The sequence below is a fragment of the Pleurodeles waltl genome, chromosome 4_2 (assembly GCF_031143425.1).
Source record: "Pleurodeles waltl isolate 20211129_DDA chromosome 4_2, aPleWal1.hap1.20221129, whole genome shotgun sequence".
In the NCBI taxonomy this organism is placed as follows: Eukaryota; Metazoa; Chordata; class Amphibia; order Caudata; family Salamandridae; genus Pleurodeles; species Pleurodeles waltl.
Genome location: NC_090443.1, coordinates 396,700,084 through 396,714,423, shown reverse-complemented (window position 1 = coordinate 396,714,423; position 14,340 = coordinate 396,700,084). Strand labels below are relative to the sequence as shown.

At 49.4% G+C, this 14,340-nt stretch overlaps 1 protein-coding gene across 5 annotated transcripts in view; it reads left to right on the top strand.

The window, feature by feature from the left end:
• The window catches only part of RASAL2 (RAS protein activator like 2), a 618,546-nt gene that overhangs the window by 299,829 nt on the left and 304,377 nt on the right, over positions 1-14,340 (top strand). The window contains exon 1 of one of the 5 annotated variants that reach the window (XM_069231556.1): positions 13,504-13,634. The exons of the other annotated variants lie outside the window; for them this stretch is intronic. The gene's annotated coding sequence lies outside the window, so the exon portion shown is untranslated. Of the gene's footprint in view, positions 1-13,503; positions 13,635-14,340 lie in introns of those variants that run through there. 5 annotated transcript variants of the gene reach the window in all.

The following is a 14,340-nucleotide window of genomic DNA, read 5'->3' as shown; positions in this document are numbered from 1 at the left end:
TGAGGATCGCCCAGTGAAAGTTTTGTCATCCTTCTTTACTAAATGTATTTTGCAGGGTTAAGGCCAGTATCTGAGTCTATTTAGATTATCACATAGTGCTGGGATCAATTTCTAGGTCTATTAGGGATCCTGCAGTGTCAGTGACGTTATCCTCAGCGAATGAGTTGATAAAGCAGTGCCAGGATCAAGTATCCGGTTCTATTGAGGTAATCACACAGTGTTATCATAGTGCTGCTAGGGCCAGCATCCACATCTGCTGAGGTTATCACACATATTAAGGCCAGTACCATAGTCTGCTCATATAGCCTCAAGTAAACCATCTCCTGACACTTTAGAGTGACTGCTAGCTCGCGTAGAACTGAAGTGTTGTAAATACGTAAATGTGTGGTGCTTCTCTTATTAGGGGTAGCCATAAAACAATGTAGTTATCCTCGATGTTAACATTCAGTGATTGGCATCAGTTGTGTGCCATAACCACTGACTTTGTTCTATGTTAACCAGTCTTTCTACTCATTGTCCTGTGCACCCGTATTGTTCGTTTATACTGCATTTCTGTTTGGAATACCATGTCTGATGAATAACCGCCCCACTGTGCTGTCATTAGTATCCACATCTCCTGGGGTTACTAAACAGTGCATGGGCCAGTATATACCTCCTCGGAGGTTATCACACTGCACTGGGGTAAGGATGAGGTTTTCACTCGGTGTTTGGACCAAATCTCTGGTTTGTTGAGGTTACCGGTGGTGGCTCCTCTGTTTGGGCGGAGGAGCGTCGGCCCCCAGCTAGCAGCAAGAGCTGCAAATCCTTTTAAAGGAAACGATAATAAACTATGTTTATTATAGTTTTCTTTAAAAGGGGCGCGGCCACAGGGGTGATGCACTGATAGGGAGTGCTCAGCCCTTCCCTCTTCACAGCGCACATGTGTTTGGCTGGCTCTCTAAGGACGGCCAAACACACATGCGCTGTAGGCTTTCTCCAGCCTAGCAGCACAGTTGCTGGGCTGGAGGGCTCCCAGTCTGCTTGGAGCGTCGAGGGACAGAGGCACGGCAGAGAAGGTAAGTGTTTTTTTTTAGTTATTAAATTTAGTAATATTTATTCCCTCCCACCTCCCCCCGTCCGCGCCTCCCCACCCCTTCCACAGCCCTCGAGCCACTACTGGAGATTACCACTCAGTGATGTGGTCTTATCCAACTATATTGAGGTTATTGCATGGCACTAGAGCCAATATCCGGCTGCATAGAAGTTATCACACGGTGGCGGGCAAGGATCTGGTTCTGTTGAGGTTTTTACACTGCCCTGGAGTCAGAGTGAGATGTTCAGAGTGCAGGGGCCAGTTCTTTGTGGTACTGTTGGGTTGCCAATCAGTGCTAGCCTACTGTCGTGGCAGCCTGGAGGAACTATGGACTCTCTGCTATCATACACTAGTTCAGCACGTAAATAAAGTGCATCTGGGCAGGGGGCGCGCACCAAGGCATAGCGCGATCCCCAGGACAGGTGTGGGCCGGATCGGACCGGTTTCGGCCGGTGGCACAACCGTGGCCACTGTGCAAATTTTTAAAAGTCACACTTACCCCGAGGGGGCTCCTAGGTGACCAGCAGGGGCAGCCCAAACTTGTTTGACAGGGGGACTCAAGTCCCTCGAGGGTCAGGTTGTTTTCTTGACCCTTTGCTGCCCCTGACGATCAACACACACCTCCAGAGGACTGGAGGAATTCTTTCCCGCCCACCCATCCCTAAAGAATAGCAGGATTAGGAAGACCTTAGGAAGGAAGGAGTCATGATTGGGCACAAAGCAGGTGGATAACCTTGGCATCAAGAATACTAGTGCAGGCGAACTCAAGACGGTATCAAAAGCTTTTTGGCTCAAACCAGGGTAGCAGTGCTGTGGGTTTAGGAAAGGGGCTTGGGACGACTGCTACAGCGAGTGTCCATAGCTGCCCCCACGGTACTCCATTACATGGCCCTGGAATTTTTGAATTTGGGGGGATGAGACTGCGCCAGGGGACCAAGGTATGGCCCGGTTGCCCAGTATCATCCCCATCGGGTGCCAGGGGGGATCCCTTGCTTAGGGTTGGCTCTGGCATGGTTGGATTGGCGGACAGTTTTCATGCTGGCCCGTGCCCCCTCTATCTTGAAGGGACAGGTGAGTCTCGCCTAGTGAAGCGTAATTGGTTTTGGGGGGGGAACACGGCCCCCAGTTTACAGACGGTGCCGGTGGGTGGACAAGCATGACTCCTTTTAAAGAACCTAAACTATTTGTAATGCATATTGTAAATAAATATGGAAATATAAGGATGATAGGAAATACTGTAAATATGATGATGTTTTTTATGTCGTGTTTATGTGGTTGTGAATAAATACGGCCTGAGAATGGTTATATTCTCTATCGCAGGAAGGTTTCAGTCTGCTTTGTTTACTGTGAACATTAAGTTCGCTCCTCCAAGGAGCAGATCATAGAGGGAAACCAGTGTGAACTATTTGGCTATTTTGTTTGAGGTATCGATGCGGTCCCCCACCTGTAATTCCAATAGCCTCAACCAGCTCCGCCACCAAACCTGCCACAGAAAGGACACAGACAAAACCAATGTTCCTTTTTTGTGTTAGTAGTGAAATAAATTGTGCTGAACTTAAAGAGATGTTTTGCTTGTTTCGTACGCTGTGCGTAATGCTGATATTTGTAATTAGCAGTATTGTGCATGTAGGTGAAAGGCAACACACACGGTATCGGAGCATCTGCCTTTTAACGGTTGCCAAGGTGCAAAACAGGTTGCCACTAGACATAAAGGTGGAGTAATTGAATAAAGTTACTATACCCTCAAGTTCCCTAGTTGACCTTGCTTTCTTAAAGGAGAAGTGATATATATATATTTTAGATACAGTTTTTTACATTTGTCATCATTATTGCAATATACCGGGGCTGTTCGTCCAGTGAATTAAATTGTCTTTTGCAGGGATTTGTGCTTGACATAAGTGTTGTAGGATCAAAATTCTTGTAGATCCACTCAACCTTGGTTACATGGGCTACAAATATCTGTTTCCTGTCAATAGGGCCCATACATCCCTTGGGATAAACATTCCTTGATTAATGCCCATTAGTTTGTTTTTTTATTTCATGTTCATTAGGTGGAGAAGTAGTGTTGAGCCGAAATCAGTCATGGGTGCTTGGGATGTCTGTGACTCTGCCTCAGAACTGTCACGCTTCTAGATGCAAGACTGTCATGACTGATTCTGCCCAAACTCATTAAACCTTTCTTTGGTGACCTCAACAAGTGATTGGCTGTGTCCAGCACTGCTAATCTTTCTTAGTGGTATAACGTGACTGAATTTAAACCAGTCCTGTCAGCCTTTCGGAAGGGAATCGGTCATATGATTGTACCTTGTCCAGCCCTACAGGCCTTTGCAAGGTAATCTAGGTAGGTAACTGACTCTTTCTCAGACCTGTCAGGCTGTGAAATGGTCTGCTGCAGGTGACAGGCTCTGTTCCAAATCTGCCCTTCGTACTGCCAAGTTACTCGACGTCCTGTGTGACACCTTGCGCCAGTTCGAGCTTTTTAACCCGCAGCACTTTGCCTTCTGGGGTTGTAGTTTTGATCTATTCTAGTAGAAGCATAGGCTTTTAAGTCTTAGTATGTGAATCTTTGCTAAACCTGCAAGACCTGGCTTTGTGTATTGCACTTCATAAGGGGCCACTAACCAGATATGTGAGATTGTGCCCTTACAACCTCTCAGTTAGGTTAGGGAGAGGGTCATGTACAAGAAGTAAAGTACAACGTTATCAGTAGGGCAATTCGGACAGATGTTGTGTAAGTACATTCACAGGTGACTGCAATTCTATACGAATGACAACTTAGAGCACCATATTTCCCTGCCTCTGTCCATGAAGTGATTTGGTTCTTTCTAAGCCCCTGAAAAGTAAACACAGAATAGTTGAGACTCAGGTCGTAGACAAATGTCTCTCACAGGCTTCAGAGAAGAAGAAATTCTAGATGTTTGAAGGAACTCTGTTTGTCTTTGGGAAATTAATTAGGTCACTTCTTTAGTGAGGTGGAGATCAAACCATGTGAGCAATCTTCAAGGCTTGTTAAATATAGTCACAACATTCTTAACTAATTTTGCAGCAGTCGAGCGGACTATTAATGTCTACTCGTTTTTTTGTTTTTGCAATGTACACTTGCTTTTTTATATAGTAAACAGTGGAATTTCTTACTTATTTTAAATGTTTTTCAAACAATAAATCTAGAATCTATTTCTTAAAGGCATTCCTTGTCTGCTAAAATGTTGTCCGTATTCTTTACATTTCTTACTCATTTAAAGCTGCTGTTATATTTTACTTCTGTAAAAATGGCCTGCTTGTCCTGTTTTTAATAATGTTCAGTTGCATTGTCAGTAGTGGCTTCAGTCGTTTGTTTGTTACTTATCCTTGTAAAGCAAGTGTCTGCACTCTTTATATTTAATACTACAGTATGACCAGTCGCTGTTTATGCTCTTATATCTACTGGTTTTGAGGTGTCCGCTTCTGTCTCCAGTTGTTACATGTCTTACTCCTGTGAAGCGACTGCGCATTGTTTCTGCTGCTGTAGAGCAAACTGCTCACTGCACTCTTCTGATTCCCATCCTCTTCCAGTGGCAGCTGCTTTCTTCATTGATTGTATGTGGTACTTCTGTAAAGTCTGCTACTGTCTGCACTCTTTTTAATTTTACTAAAATTGTACATACGGTATAGTTATTTTATAGAGGCTTTCTGCCATCCCTAATCAGCCATTGGTCTGTTATTGTCTCCGTCACATGTATTGCCTGCACACTACACAATCGGGCAGTGTGTAGGTCTCCAGAAGTGAATTGTGAGGAGATGCACATTGGGTCAGAGATTAAACTGGTGGAGCAACCTACGAAGATTATATATACACACATTATATATATATATACATATATATATATATATATATAAAGATTTGCTTAAAATATGTAATACTGATTTTGTATGTATGTGTATATTTGTATATTTCGGTTTAGACATTTTTTCCATGTCCTGCTGGCACATTCACAGCTCTGGTGGTGGGGCATGGGGCCCGGGAGGGCAGGACAAAAAGAGCTAAGGCACAGCACCCTTCTGCCCTTCTCTAGAGATAGCAGTGGGGATGGACAGTGCTTTGTGAGTGGTTCTGCCCTGTTGATGCACTTTCCAGGGTGTGCTCCGCTCTTTTTATAACTCGTGTATTACATTTGCTGTGTCTGAACAACAGCGGAAGATGTGTCACAACAAGGGCTGCGCAGTCTGTTGTTGTTTCAGAACACGTGCCCAAACTGAAAAGCTCTGGGTGGAGGACACACTAGCTGATTTGTCAGTGAGTGTATTTTGGGATGTCATTTTTTATGTAAGACTCTTGCTCAGTGCCCATGGAATGTGGCTGCCGCCCACTGGAAAGTCACCTGGTTTGTAGAAAGCAGGGGAGCAAGCTATCAACGGTGCAGCAGCTGCAGTGGCACTGTGCACACTGGACTGGGGGGCACTGAACCCCAGTTATTGCCACCCAGCCACTGACGAGAGGCACATTCTTCTTGCTTGTGCTACTGCACATTTATTAAGACTGCCTCTCCGTGGCTGAGCGAGCGGTGCTGAGCAGGTGCCTATGGTAGGAACCGTTGGTGACCGGGGACATTTCCCCATCAGCACATTTTGGAGTGGAGGGTGACACGGGGGACATTACTAATCACCAAGGGCGTAACACATGCTCCTGCAACCCTCCATTGGTCCCCAGCCACTATAGAGGGGCTGTGTTCGGCTCAAGCCCATGAATTGCTGTGAAATATGGGAGACTTGAGGGCCCCTCATCATATTCTGAAGGAGGTCCTATTACTTTGCGTTACGGCAATGCTAATCGCCCTCCGGCCTCCGTATTTTAAAGTGGAAACTGCAGATGAAGCTGTGGCAGACATGGCGTTTCTCTGAAGCCGTGCTGCAACGCGCTGCGTTTGGCGCGCTCTATCCTGAGGAGCAGTCTCTGTTGGGGGTACCCTCCGTGTTTTCTGAATGTGTTATTTGCGGTCACTGAGGTGTTGAGCCTCTCCTGTTTGTCACGCCAGGCAAGCCAACAGAGTATGAAAAGACAGGAGAATGTTTTACGGTAAAGTTACTGCTGGCTAGCCGACTTGAGAAACAACCAGACTTATAAGTGTAGAGTTGCGGGGCCACACGGTATGTAGGGGATGAAATGAAGCACATGCACACAGGGCTGCAGTCTCAAGGGGAACTGCGTCAGCGCAGCCCCGACTTTATTACGTAAGCTTGGTTCTGCGTTCCGTCCGGATGCGCGGAACCTGATACAAAAGAAAGGAGAGTCCGGGTGGCTCTCTACATCCCTCCCATGTTTTACTTCACACAGAAGAGAAGAGAAATATACAGGAAAACTAAAAACGCAAAATTGAGACGGAAACACAATAATAACAGAACAGAACAAAAGGATACAAAGTCCCGGGGACAACGCCCCTCTGGTGAGCAGGTGGCGATGATCCAACATTGCTTCCTAGTGACCCAGGGTACAAAGTCTTTGAGCTGGCTGTTCGGCACCGGGTTGGGGCATAGATGATAATGTCCACCCCTGGGAAGTGATTCTCCTTGGCTGGCATTTTCACCCAGAGGGTATCGTGCACTGGGCGCCGCTATCTGAGCACCCTCGGTCTGTACCTCCGCATCCGGGGGCTCAACCATCGAGTCATCGATCTCTCCTTCCTTCTCGGATGTGACCGAAACCTCTGCTCTCCTGAAGTGTGATACGTTCCTGGTTACTCTCTGCCTGCCTCGTGCGGTAGTTATCATGGCACCCCGCACACTAACGACCTGCCAGGGTTCCGGCTCAAATGGAGTTTGGAATTTTCCGCCTGGCCGGCGGTTCTTCACTACCACCATATCACCTTCCTGAAAGCCCCGGTACCAACCTTGCCATCGTTCAGTAGCTTTCCGATTAGTGCGTTCTCTGCGTTGCTGAGTGGCTTCGGCATCCAGTTCTGGGGATGTCCACTGAGGACCAGACGGGATGCAATCCCGAGGCGGAACTTTAAACATAAGTGCGGCCGGGGCACACCCTGTAGTACTGTGAGGTGTCTGGTGATAAGCACCCAGAAATTGTTGTAGATATTGCTCACTGTCTGCTCTTTGTTCAACACCTATTCTGAGGGCTTGGTTTAAAGTTCGCATAAACCTCTCGACATCCCCATTAGCCTGCAGCCAATAGGGCATGACCTTGCGATGATGTATGGCTAGCCCTTCCAGGTAAGTCCGAAATTCCTGTCCATTGAACGGTGGGCCATTGTCTGTTCTGACTTCGTCAGGGAGCCCAAACATGGCAAACGCCTTTTGAAGCACTGGCCGCACATTCTCGAACACCGTGGACGACACAACGTCAACAACAGGGAACTTGGTGCAAGAGTCAATGAGGACAACGGTCAGCCGCCCATCCGGGAAACTCCCAAAATCCATACTCACTTTTGTCCAGGGTTTCGTGCTAGCCGGTTCAGTGACTACTGGACAGCAGGGTTGTTCCCCTGATGTGATGACGCATGAATGGCATTTTCCCACCCATTCGTCCACCTGACTATCCATGCCAGGGAACCACACTTTGGCCCGCAATCTTGCCTTGGTTTTCGCAGTGCCCTGATGGCCCTGATGTGCTAGTTCCACTACTCTGGCCCACAAGCTCTGAGGCAGTACAATTCTCCTTCCTCGAAGAATCAGTCCTTGACTATCTGTGGACAACTCATCTCGCACCCTCCACATCCCTTGCATCGCTAATTTGCATTTGTGATTGGCCACTTTAGTCTTTTCCAAGAAAAGCTTCCACTTCCGGTGACCCAGTGCTTCTTTGACCTGATTGAGTACCGTGTCCACCTTGGTGGCATCAACAATGTCTCTTACACCTAGGGCATTGGGACATGACGATTGTACCACCATGTTCACGAACACCTCCGTGCTCTCCTCGTCGTTCTCTTGAGAGTCATCAGTCGTGATTGGGGATGGGTGGCGAGATAAGTAGTCCGCAGGGTTGTTCGCTCCTGGTCGATAGATGACGGTAAACCGGTAAGGTTGCAGCAGAACAGTCCACCGCTCTATTCGCGGGGGTGCCAACCGAGTGCACCCGGCAAACAGTGCGACTAGAGGCTTATGATCGGTTACCACCTGGAATTCTTGGCCATACAGACACAGGTGAAAATGCTTGCACGCCCACCGAATCGCCAAAGCTTCTCGTTCTATCTGGGTATATCGTGTTTCAACCGAAGGCAATGCTCTGCTGGCATACGCAACCGGAACCCACTCCTCCGAGTTCTGCTCCTGGAGAAGAACAGCGCCAAGACCTACTGGACTTGCATCCACCACCACCTCATTATGTCTGTGAGGGTTAAAATAAGCCATTGTTGACTTGTCTCGTAGCGCTGTCTTGATGTCAGCAAACGCCCTGCCCGCCATTGGGCTCCACTCCCACCGATGACCAGTTTTGGTGAGCTGTCTGAGAGGCTCCGCCATGGTCGCAAGCTGCGGAATGAACCTTCCACAATAGGTTGCCATGCCCAGGAAGCTTCTTACTTCCGTGGGGTTTTTCAGAATCAGTGCTTGACGGATGGCATCAGGTTTACGAGGGTCCACCTGTAGACCGTCTTTTGAGAAGACATAGCCAAAAAACTCCACCGACGTCTGATAGAACGTGCATTTCTTCTTGTGGAGTGTTAACCCTGCCTCCGACAACCTCTGCAGTGTAGCCCTAAGATGTCGGTGATGTTCTTCTCTAGTTTTGGAATAAATGAGGATATCATCACTCAAATTGATCACCCCTTGCAGTCTTGACAGCGTCTCCCTAATCATGTTTTGAAATACTTCGGCAGCCGAAGATACCCCAAAGCTCAGTCTCTTGTATCACCGAAGCCCCACGTGTGTTAAAAAGGTGGTGATGTTCCTACTGTCGGGTTCCAGCTCCAGCTGATGATACCCGGCATTGAGGTCCAATTTCGAGAACCAGTGTGCCCCATTCAGATCCGCTATGATGTCATCCATCGTAGGTGTTATGTGCCTCTCTCTTTTTATGGCCTTGTTGGGAAGGCGCATGTCGACACAGAGACGGATGGCGCCAGGTTGCTTGGGCTTTGGCGCTATCACCAACGGCCACACCCATGGTGTAGGCCCTTCGACCTTCTCAATCACTCCTTGGTCTTCAAGTAGCTGTAGCTCCTTCTCCACTGCTGGTCGCAAATGGAACGGAACGCGTTGGTGTCTGAGGGCAACGGGCGTAACTCGGTGATCTATGTGTAGCTTGACACGTTTACCTTTGAGTCACCCCAACCCTTCAAAGAGCTACGGAAATTCGTTAACTAGGTGTTCAGCGTGGGAGTCATATACTTGTCGTGCGAAGAATACTAGTTCTAGCTCTTCCGCAGTGTGGCACCCCAACAGAGTGCCTCGGTCTCCAGTCACCACATAGAACCTTGCTTGTGTTGACACCTGCCCACTGGACTCTGCCACCTCCACCGTGCCCTTTAGAGGAAGCGGCTCTCGGCCCCCATAGTTGTATATTTTAGTGGTAATTGGGGCAAGCAATGGTGTTGGGGTCAATTGCTTGAATAGAGTCTCATCCATCACATTCATAGATGCTCCTGTATCTATGAGCACCGTCGCCGACTTGCCATTGATCTGGATGTTGCTCATAGGTGGTGGTCGCTTTTTCTGCTGTCTCCCACCGGTGAACGAGATCACAAAGATGTCTTCATCCTCATCCTCCTCGAAGACTGGAGTTCTCTGAGCCGCGGTTTCACCAGATTCATCAGTCTCTTTGGTTACGCTTCTAACCATGGTGTCCCTTCCTTTCTGGTTTCCTTGCCAGCCTCTTCCTGACCTGCACACTTTCGCAAAATTATTGTCTTTGCCGCACTTATCACACGTTTTCCCTTTTGCTGGGCACACCATTGGTGGTTTGTGTTCGTACCCACAGCTCCTGCAGGTGCGCGTGCTCTGTCTGACAAAGTTTGTTTTTCGGCCCGGAGGTTGATGAGTCTGGATGGCGTCTAACTGCTCTTCTTTCACCTGGACTGGATGTGTGGTTGACGCAGCGGCCAGTGTTTGTCCTCTTACTGCCGCCATGGCATCCGCCCGCACCGCGGATAGTTCGTGTGAACGTGCCAAAACCAAAATGTCGGCAAGGGGCATGCCTTGCTGGCGTAGGATGAGCTTCCTTAGTGCGTTCGATCGGCATCCTTGAATAATCTGTGCTCTAATCTCCTCTTGTTGATTGAGGCCTACATACGAGCTTGCTAGCTTCCTTAGTCGCGCATAGAACATGTCCATTGACTCAACATCCGTCTGCCGAGCCTGCCGGAGTTTGAAGCGTTCAAAGTCTGAGTTCAGCTGTGGATCAAAATGCTTGTTCAGGGCTTCCACTGCCGCGTTGAAATCCGACTTATCACCTGTGTTTGGAAGTGCATCGAACAGTTCTTGCAGCTCATCACCCCCCATGAGCAGCATGAGAGATCTGCGCACGGCCCCATCTGTCTCTCTTGTGGCGCAGAAGTAGTTTTCTAATCGGTTTAACCATAGGCGCCATCTTGGCGAAGCTGTGGCCGGATCAATCAGTTTGCTAAATGGGGGCAGCGCAGTGACTGAGGAGTGAGCACTGGCGCCTGCTTGCGCAGGCAGCTGGGGGTTTTCTTGCGGTGGGGCACTCATGATGTCTCACGGTCTGTAGGCGCTTTGTTGTTGTATTGCAGGTTACTTTCTTATAGTTCCACTTTAACGTTAGTGGTATCTGTGTGTTTTTTTTTCTCTCAATGTTCTTTCCTCCTTCTTCTTTTTTTTTTTTCAGGGCCACTCTTAATTGTAGTTATTATTATCAAGAGAGAAAAAAAATCCTTTTTTTTTTCTCACTCTTTTTTTTTTTTTCTTGGGGGGGTCTACCCCTCTTTCTTCATTCCCCTTATGCCTCTTTATTATACACTCTTTATTCTTTTTTTTTTTTCCTTTTCTTTTCCTCTTTCTTTTTTTTTTCCTTTTCTTTTCCTCTTTCTTTTTTTTTTTCCACACCCTTTTCCAGGGTCTTTCAGGGCTTTCTGCCCTTCCTCGTTTCTTGCTCGGTGCTCCTGCCCCTCTGGCTCCTGTGCTGCGTTCCCCTCCCTGGGGAACACAGCCTGAGCGTTGCATTGCCTAGCACTGGGGCGTGCGCATGTGTGTGTTTAACCGCGCACAGCCCCTGCGTGGTGCTGCAGGGCCTCCCGGCGAAGACGCTGTGTTTAGACCAGCGCCAGAGGCGAGGCTACTTTTAATTCTTTTCCTGCACGTGGGCTGCGGCAAGGATCCACGGGCACCGGGCTCAGCCGGGGAACTCACACAAAAGGGAGGCGGGGCGTACCTCTTAAAGCAGGGTGCGGCACGCCTCCTCCATATGCGGCCGAGCGCCGTCCTGGCCACGCGTTCTTCGTCTTTTCGTTACACGGCGCGCGGGCGCTGTGCCGGTCACGTTTTTACTTTCTTTCAGGTGTTCAGGGCAGCTCATCTGCGACGCGGAAGTATCGGAAACCCGCTCGTCGCCATTGTAGAGTCGCGGGCCACACGGTATGTAGGGGATGAAATGAAGCACATGCACACAGGGCTGCAGTCTCAAGGGGAACTGCGTCAGCGCAGCCCCGACTTTATTATGTAAACTTGGTTCCGAGTTCCGTCCTGACGCGCGGAACATGATACAAAAGAAAGGAGAGTCCGGGTGGCTCTCTACAATAAGAAACTCAATGCCCGCAGTGAATTAACCTGTAGCACCAGCGAAGGAGCCCAACTACACCCAAAATGTCCCCTTTAGCCACCAGTCCACTGGAGAAAGCTAGGGGAAGCATAAAAAGCAGGCACAAAAACATGTTTAATGAGAGTCAACCGCCATTATATACCGACAGTTTATTGGTCAGCTTTATAGCCCAAACCCACTACATTTCATATATTTGAAAACATCACAGTACGATCAAAATAAGTTATAATAAATAGAGAACTTGTGTGATGTGTCAGGGGTTGCGGTGATGGCAGTTGTGAAAACCCCGTATTGTAGCCCTTTTGTACTGTCATTCCTGTCTAGAAGCTTGTGGAGGGGGAGGGGTGTCCCTGTGATGCCCAGTCAGCATCAGCCACATTCCAGGGTCACTTCAACATAGACCGTCAGTGCTTTGCCCTTCTCTTTTTTCATTGGCACAATATAGAAACTGGGGCTTAATGTTCTTTTATGTTCGCCTGCATGTGTGTGGTTAATTCATCCCAGTGATGGGCTGTGGGGATTGTCCGTAGTCCTTTATAATCTTCTTTATCGAGCGAGTTGCTCTCCTCTCATGTCCATAAAATAGGAGTGTTACACCATTTTGTGACTGCCGGGGAGCAGTGTTTTCCCGGGCTGTAGGAATATTCCTTCTAGCTAATGAGAGGGCTAGGTCTGAGAACGTTGCCACCGCCATGTCTGTCCTTAAAGTTTTAAATGCACCCAGTATGCACGCTTCAGTGCTCAATGCGTTTGTTACCTCTCTGCCCTTTGAGAGGACTTCCGTAATGTCTCTCAATTAATTTAACAACACAGGGCAAGTCCACATCATGTGGACACAGCCGGTCTCTTGGTTGTGACATTTACGGTCGTGTGCGGGGGGCATGTTGTGGTCCAGTTAAACACTTTTCGTTTGTCTGGCTCCACTTGATGAACCTCGAAGGCTAGGGCGAGGTGGGGGGGGGGGGGGGCGAAGAGGTGGGGAGGGAAGGGAGTGGGAGTTAGAGATTTAGATCGGGATTTGTGTGCTGGTACCAGAGGACGAAGTTTGAAGATTATGTTGATGGCAGCTGGCGACCCGAGCTGCGCTCTGATGGCCATGGTGGAGCTGGCACGCCTCTGTGCCTTCTGTGTTGCCTGACTGAAACGGATGAATTACTTTAATTATTGCATACTTTGTAGGCGTCTGTTAAAGGAGAGCATACTTTGAATTTATACTTCCCTAGATAATCTGACCTTTGTCCCAAAAACCGGGACATTTGTTTAAAATTAAGAGAAGCGCCGGGACCCCGGGACAGTCTTCTAAAAACCGGGACTATCCGGGACGTCTGGTCACCGTCCCACTCGATTATTGTTACTGCGCTCCCGTGCCGAGATCTTTTGGGCTGTACTGCCATGTTCTGTTCTTCCCTGGCAGACTACGGGCGCCGAGGCAATGCCTCATGGTGTTTTGAGAGTACTCGGCAGGTTGGCACTCTTGTAAGCGTCAGGCACGCCGCCCAGTGACTGCTTGCTGAACTGCCTTCTGTGCACCTCAGACAGAAACCGTCAGTCCCTGTTCTGCCAAAACACGGTGCCCGGAGCAAAGGCCGATGGCCCGCGTCCACCCCCTTGAGGCCTGAGACGAGGCCTCCCCGGCACCCGGCGGAACCGCATTCCGGAGGAGCCAAGCCCGGATGGGCCGGCCTCTGAGCTCAGATTCCTTCAGAAGCCAACTTCCGGTCGGGTGAAGTTTGTTGTGATGGAGCGGTGGAGCCAGGTGTCGTAGTTCCACAGCGAGTGTTTGTCTGTTGGAGGTGTCCTGGGCCAGGGTATGGAGGACGGAGAGCTCTTCGCCTCGCTGATATCCCTCCGGCTCCCGAACAGGTGGGCGCTGGCTTCTCTTCTAATACTGCGCGGATGAGATTCGGAGTCGGTGCTGGGTGAGGGTGAGGTTAAGACTAGCGATTGGCATGAATGAGCACGAATCACGCACCACTGCACTGGACCTCTTCACCGGTCAATCGCCACTGGACCCAGGCGCCCGTCACTCACCACTGGACCCAGGCGCCCGTCACTCACCACTGGACCTAGGCGCCCGTCACTCAACACTGGATCTGAGCACCCTCCACTCATTCCTGCACTGGTCCTCTGCACGTCATTGACCCCTGCACTGGACCTTTGCATCCTTCACTCACCCCTGCACGCGACAATTGCACCCTTCACAGGTCCTCTGCAGTTGTCATTCAACCCTGCACTGGGCCGTCACACCCGTCAATCACGCCGGCACCGACACTGACCACTGGATCTGAGCACCTTCCGCTCATTCCTGCACTGGACCTCTGCACCCTTTACTCACCCCTGCCCTGGATCTTGGCACCCTTCACTCACCCCTTCACAGGTCCTCTGTAGCCGTCATTCAGCCCTGCACTGGGCCGTCACACCCGTCATTCATGCCGGCATTGGGCCTTGGCACCTGTCACTCACCACTGCACTGGTCCTCTGCACCCGCCATTCACCCCTGCACCGGGCATAGGCATCTCCACTTACTACGGCCCTTTGCAACCATCGCTCCCCTCTACACCTTGGCTGA